Source organism: Apium graveolens, chromosome 6, assembly GCF_009905375.1.
Source record: "Apium graveolens cultivar Ventura chromosome 6, ASM990537v1, whole genome shotgun sequence".
NCBI classification, from domain to species: Eukaryota; Viridiplantae; Streptophyta; class Magnoliopsida; order Apiales; family Apiaceae; genus Apium; species Apium graveolens.
The window spans coordinates 264,294,640-264,301,385 of NC_133652.1; the positions used below are offsets into that span (position 1 = coordinate 264,294,640).

General features: G+C 36.0%; 1 long non-coding RNA gene across 1 annotated transcript; it reads right to left on the reverse strand.

Annotated features, from left to right (window-relative positions):
* Nucleotides 1–381: 381 nt before the first annotated feature.
* On the reverse strand, nt 382–1,239 carry LOC141668170 (uncharacterized). The gene is made up of 2 exons (XR_012552945.1): nt 779–1,239; nt 382–666 (listed from the first exon to the last, which is right to left on the reverse strand). It is a non-coding gene; the product is annotated as an uncharacterized LOC141668170 (long non-coding RNA).
* Nucleotides 1,240–6,746: the final 5,507 nt, after the last annotated feature.

Below are 6,746 nucleotides of genomic sequence, written 5' to 3' on the forward strand. Positions count from 1 at the left end.
TTGTGCTAGGTAGCTGTGTGCTAGGGAAAAGTTTCTTTCAAGTGGGCCAAGTTTGTAATCAAGGAAAGTTTGTAAGTACTTTGTTTTAAGTGGATATAATACATTCTCTATGCTAGTTGGCATGGGGATGTAGGCCATAGACTAGGTGTAGGGGCCGAACCAAGTGAAAACTTCTGGTGTTTTTACTTTTCAGTTTTCAGCATTCTGCATTTTATTTCTGTTATTTATTTTCTGCAGTGTAATTGAGACTGTCTCATTGTCTGTCTCATTCGTAAAGGGACTGTCCCATTTGCATAAGAGACTGTTCCATTTGCCTTGACGGTTAGAATATTATTTTATCTATCGAGCGATCGAATTTCATATTCAAATATATAACATATGTATATAATCTAAGATTCCAATTCACATCACAGAGCTCTTGCCGGTACATGAAAATTGAAAACTGTTTATAAGTCGATTTATGGATTTATCGTGCTGGTAAAGATCAGTTGGGAATACGCTTGAATTTGGGCTTGTGAAACGTTGGTGCGGGATCATAGCTTCCATAATCATTTGAATGATGAACTTTAAGAAGCCTTTTATGGTTGTTGCTTCTTGTGTGATCATATATAGGTGCATCACCAGACTTCTTTTTCTCCAAGCTTGCATACTTTGGCATTCGTCGACCTGCGTTTAGAGCCAGTTTTGGTTAGGCATTCGTTTGCATGGTGAACCCTAACATAGTAATTGGTTTGTACATATGCACAGTTGAATAAAACAGTTCATATAGATGACAAACCTGCATACGAAGTTGACAGAAGTGTTGTAGAAGCTATTAAGAGGAGGAAGAGGAGCCACAGCCTTTTTCTAAGTACCATTTTCCAAAGATTTCCTCTTGGAAACGTTTTAGTTTTGTAGCTCACTTCAGAGAACAGACATGGCATTACATTTAGTTTGAAGTTTAGAGAGGTATTACTGGAGTCATACATAAAACTGATGTGATTAGATGAACAATTTATTATAATGAATACCAATGCTAGCTACTTGTGCTTTTAGCTAAAATTCAAAGTTGGAAAGGTGAGGAAAAGCACTTTTTGCTGTTGTTGGGGCACTAATAAGTCTTAGAGGTTAGTGGATTGATTAAGTTAATAGCAAAGTGTTATGAACCCTTGGATTTAAGTGGCATAAACAGTTTCTTGATAATGTCTTTCTCTTCTTTTCCATTCCTTATACTTATTCAAGACAACTTTATTCAGGGAAATACAAACTTTTACATGTATAGACCATAGATGCATGCACATTAACACTACACGACCTCCTGCATGCCTTATGACTGTATCTTACTTATATTATCAGTAAAGATCAGTGGCTAATCAAGCTGGTTTGTCTGGTGTTTCCGGTTTTATGCTCTGGCTCCGTCCCTGTTTGTCTATTCGTGTTTACAATTTTCTGACATTTTGCATAGAGTAATTAAGCGTTGTAATGTAATTGTTCTGTAAGCAGAACATTAAGAATTAATAACTTTAAAAATGGAAATTATGAGAATTTGGATCAACAAGTTTTTATATGTCACATTGAAAATGTTTTTGGAGGATTAGTGCCTTCAATTATCCATAATGATAAGGACAATACACCAAATACCATTGAGGGGACATTGGTGGAGGATAAAAGAGAAGCATTAAGAATTTTTTTAAAAAAAACTAGTAGTTTAATTTGACCATTTTAAATGTCTAGTAAAGTTGTGTTAGGACAGCTAGCTGCCTCATAATTCAAGTAATTGTGTTCTACAGTTTCATTGTAAAGTTAGTGCAGACCTACTTAATTTGATCTAATCTCTTGACAATTGGGGATATATAATTTCTAACTAGCTACATATAATATGAATACCAATGAAGTCGTCATTAGTCCACCACATTTGAAAGAAAGAACAAAGGAAAAATCAACAGAAATGTGGTTGTTTTGGTGGGATTTCCTGCACTATAGATTTGTTAATGTGTTGAAATGTTCTTAGGTGAGAAAACGTGGAAAAACGTCCTATCTGCTGTAACATTCTTGGATATGTAGCGGGAAAATGCATATAACAATATAATTTCTGCTGATTGCTGATTTTAGATATCAGACTCCCCATTTTGTCAGGATTTTTTTTAAGAACAGGGTTCTGGCAGAGAATTTACCAAGACGGATACTTTCACGTACACCTGCCTCCACTGACGAGCCCGACTATTTCTTGCCAGGAGAAGAAGCCTAAGGGCCAAGAAGGGTAACTCACTATATTTCAGAAAAAAGTTATGCTAAGCAGAAGAGTATGCAAGATTTGATATCAAACGTAAGCTGCATAATATACCACAGTTGCTTTGAAGCAAGAACAGTTATCACTTTGATGGAGCAGCACTCTCTCAATAGTTGTTCCTTTCATGGCATAGACTGCTGCATTGCTTCAATTGGCACCCTTACATTTTACTTACCAACAAAACACTGTAATGCAAACTGAGGTTGTGATCCTCATTTTCTTTTTGTCAATAGCACCTTGAGGCAAATAAAGACAAAAAACATAATTCAAATATTCCTTAAAAAATAATATTAAAAAAGTGGGGTAAAAAACTTGACAAATTCACAGAAATTACTACAGGGTGCAAGCAAATTTTAAGGGAGAATCTTACATAAACATATGAACTCAGAGGAACAGGATAAATTGCTTCAGCCTTTGTTTTCAAATCATATTGGAGGTTGTAAATCAATTATTCTCAATACAAGATACATATGATCTGATAAAACAATGCTTGCTTCAAAAAATAAAGTCAGCTTGATATTGTCCGTTTTGGGCCGAGCCCGCACGAGTTTGTTTTTGGGCACCTCCTAAAAGTCCTCATATTAATTGGAGTTGTCTGGCTACTTATATTCTAACAAACTGCCCCTCCTACAAATGATGTGGGACAGCTCCTAACAATCTCCCCCTTCACAGATCGGGTCCGACACCTGTCAATTCTGCCTCCTTCAGTGTGACCAGGCCCCCCCTCGACCCATACCGAAAGTCCATCTGGCTATCTGCTCCCTCCTAGGCCTATACTGGAAGGTCCGTCTGCCTTTTCCTTGAGCCCATTCTGGGGCAAGCCCATGTGCCTCTTCCTAGGTCACTTCTGGAGCTCAATTGAGATTGTTATGGACTGTTTCAACCATAACTCTGATACCACTTGTTGGGCTTGCTGAGCATGCCTAACTCCACATTAGTATGATATTGTCCGCTTTGAACCGAGCCCGCACGGGTTTGTTTTTGGGCACCTCCCAAAAGGCCTCATACTAATTGGAGTTGTCTGACTGCTTATATTCTAGCAAACTGCCCCTCCCACAAACAATCTGGGACAGCTCCTAACACGAAGAACTAGGATCCTTAAGAACCTAAAATATTACAAAATAAACCAATCATTTCTTGACGGTCATTCTACAAAAGACCATTAATCTATGTTACATTAGAAGTAATGCTCAAATGCAAAGAATCGATACTCATTAATCTTTTATCTTCCTGTGTAGATGTCAAGTAAGAAATCAGTATTCAGTGGGATTTGGGTAAATGCTAGCTAAATATGGTTTATATGTGAACCAAACTATATTGCATTAACGATTATCTCTTTTATATTAGGCGTGTTCCACCAACAGGCAGTCAGGTTCCTAAGCAAGAACTTAAGAAACAGAAACTGCATACACAGGTTTACGTACTATTTTATGTGGTGTGTGATCTTTAGCAATAAGTTTCCTTGCTTTAGAAACTAATGCTGTAGAGAAGGTGATGATGGTAGCACCTGGATTCACTGGAAGAATTGCAAAAGTAGCTAACTCTTCAAGGTCCTGATTGCTGCTTCTCCTTGGTTTAACTTCTTCATCTCTTCTTGTATAGTTGAATTGAATCAATGACAGGGCACCTACACACAAGGGAAACATTAAGCTTGTCGAGCTTATCTAAAATCTCACTTGAAGTTACTGAAACTCGAGATAGACTGTGTCCTCCTGATAAAATATAGACAACTTAATTTGTAAAACTTTTATCCTTCCCAAGTTAACTTGCAGCTTTGCTTAGTGTAGACATAAATAATAGAGCCTGAATGTTCTGTTATATGGCAAACTTCTGCCGGAGGATATGTTTTAGAAGTTACATTAACACAATCACCGGCTGTCGGTGCATACTGCATCCCATGTATTAACTAATATAATGTAACATAGAAACAAATATTTAAATAGAGGCTAACATGAGCATATTCAGAGGAGAAGCGGATAACAAGAAGCATATTTAAAGGAGAAGAGGACAATGAAATCGTAATCTAAGTCCGCCTCAAGCTATGCGTACTAACTATTTATTACTGCACTCCTAAATTATCATTCCGATTATGTGCTTCACATTTCTAAGAGTCGCACAGAATCTTATTAACTTCACTAAGCGCCCTCAACTTCAATTGTGAAACATATATAGGCATCAGAATATATCGTAGGACAACAAGGAGTTAAAAGCGACAGCAAAAGAGTCATTTTAGGCATCTGGATTCTCAAGGCATGACGCTACATTATTAATTTGCATTTAAATCAGAGAAGAGGAGTTGCAGAAAGTAGTTAAATAGGTTAATATTCCTGAAATGCATCTTAATGTATAAAGATAAGAATGTGTCTGATGTATAAATTTAAGATGAATGCCAGGATATATATTCCATACAATGTACTTTCTGAAAGTTGTGTCCACCTTTTGGATTTCCAGATTTTCTATAAGGGTGAACTACTCTTTCCTACAGAAGACATTATTTATATTTGTTGCATTAAAATTTTTCCATTTGGTAAAAGAATTATGGAAAGATAGAAACTACTGTATATAAAAAATACTACATATTATGTTTATGAGCCAAGCAGAGACAGAGATTTACATAACAAATCATAACTAGGGCTACATTTGTTTTGTTTATTCAAGCTATAAAGGACTGGATTTGTCCCCTTGCTGCAATGTCACAATTATTTATTTGTAGTTCTATAATTTAGGGAAGGATTTTGGGAATGTAGTATAGTCGAGGAGAGTGGCACAAGCATAAGTTCTAAGTTCTGGGGGTGTTCGTGGTGCGGTGCGGTTTAGACTAAAACCGCAAACCAAATCGCGGGTACGGTTTGTCTAAATTCTCAAATCACAACTGCACCGCGTAAATATTAAACGGCGCAAACCGCACCACGAAAATGCGGTGCGGTGCGGTGCGGTTTAAGCGGTTTGAGCGGTTTAAACTATTTAAGAAAATAATAAATTTTAGTGCGGGCGATTTATAAATTTCAATACATCAATAAATAAATTAAAAATCAAGTTTCAAAAATGATAGTATTAGTCCAAATACCATTTTAGTAAGTCTGAGACATGAAGTGCAATTTTTTTAGTCATACATCAGATATAATTTTAAATTATTTTAGTAATTAACAAACAAACAATAAACGGTAGCATCCAACCATTCACCGTATGCTGCAACACTGATGCATAAATGCTTGATCACGAGTTGCCAAACAATTTTGGCTGAACCCAAAACTTACCCATATTCTAATATTATAAAGTAAAAGTAATATACATATATATATGTAAATTTATTTATTTATTTTATAATAATATGCGGTGCGGTTTGAATCACGAGAGCAAAGTCCCAAACCGCAAACCGCACCGCGCGGTTTGACAAAAATGCAAATCACAACCGCACCACGAAAACTTTAAACCGCGCGGAGCGGTGCGGTGCGGAGCGGGCGGTTTATGCGGTTTGTGCGGTTTGATGAACACCCCTAATAAGTTCCATTCAGTGGATTCTACCAACACAAGCATAAGTCTAGTCAAGGAGAGTTACAAAAAGAACATATAACAAAGATAATTATGTATTTATCAACCAAAACAATTATGTATGTGAAATTAAAAAGTCTAGGACAAACTTACTAATTCAGAATCCTGAAAGTTCAACATTATTCAGTTAGATCAAGATCAAGGACAAAATCAGCATATATTTTTGTTAACATATATAATGATATTATATTATTGGATTTTTTCATTATTATAAAAGTTTCCTTATTAGGATATTTTCCTATGTATGATTGTTGGTTATATAAGCTCATTTTCTATTGTATTCAACAAGTCATATTATAATAAAACCCTACTTTTCTCTCTTCTCTCTATACTTTATCATGTTATCAAGAGCTATAGTTCGATTCGGGATAGGTTGATGATGAATTATATCGGGTTGGGTTCCACATGTTGGGTTTAAAACATGTGTTCTAATTATTGTTTTTTCTCATCTTCTTCTTATTCAAATTGGTTATTTTCTCTTTTTCTTAGATGATTTTGAATTTTAATCATGACTATTTTTTTCGTAAACAAAATTGATTTTTTGGTTGGGACTCTCATACAACTTTTCTGCTAATTTTGGTTGCAATTCTCGTATAAATTTTCTAGCTGATTTTGGTTGGGACTCTAATAGACACCCTCGGTCTCGTTTCGATGATATTGACTCCTTCATAATATTGTTCTTTTTCTTATCTTCCTTTCTTTTTTCTCGTGTTGATGATGGGGTAGGCCTAGGCACATTTGTATACTTCTCCGTTCTTTTTTATCGTAGGTAACCCGCAGCCTGCAAATCACGTGAAAAAAGGTAAACCGCATTTAAGCGACAGACTCTGACTCAGGAGGCATAATCATATATTCTCCTCCCATGGGATTCGAACCTGTGACCAAGAGGATAATTATCCCCTCTTTAATCAATTGAGTCAACCCT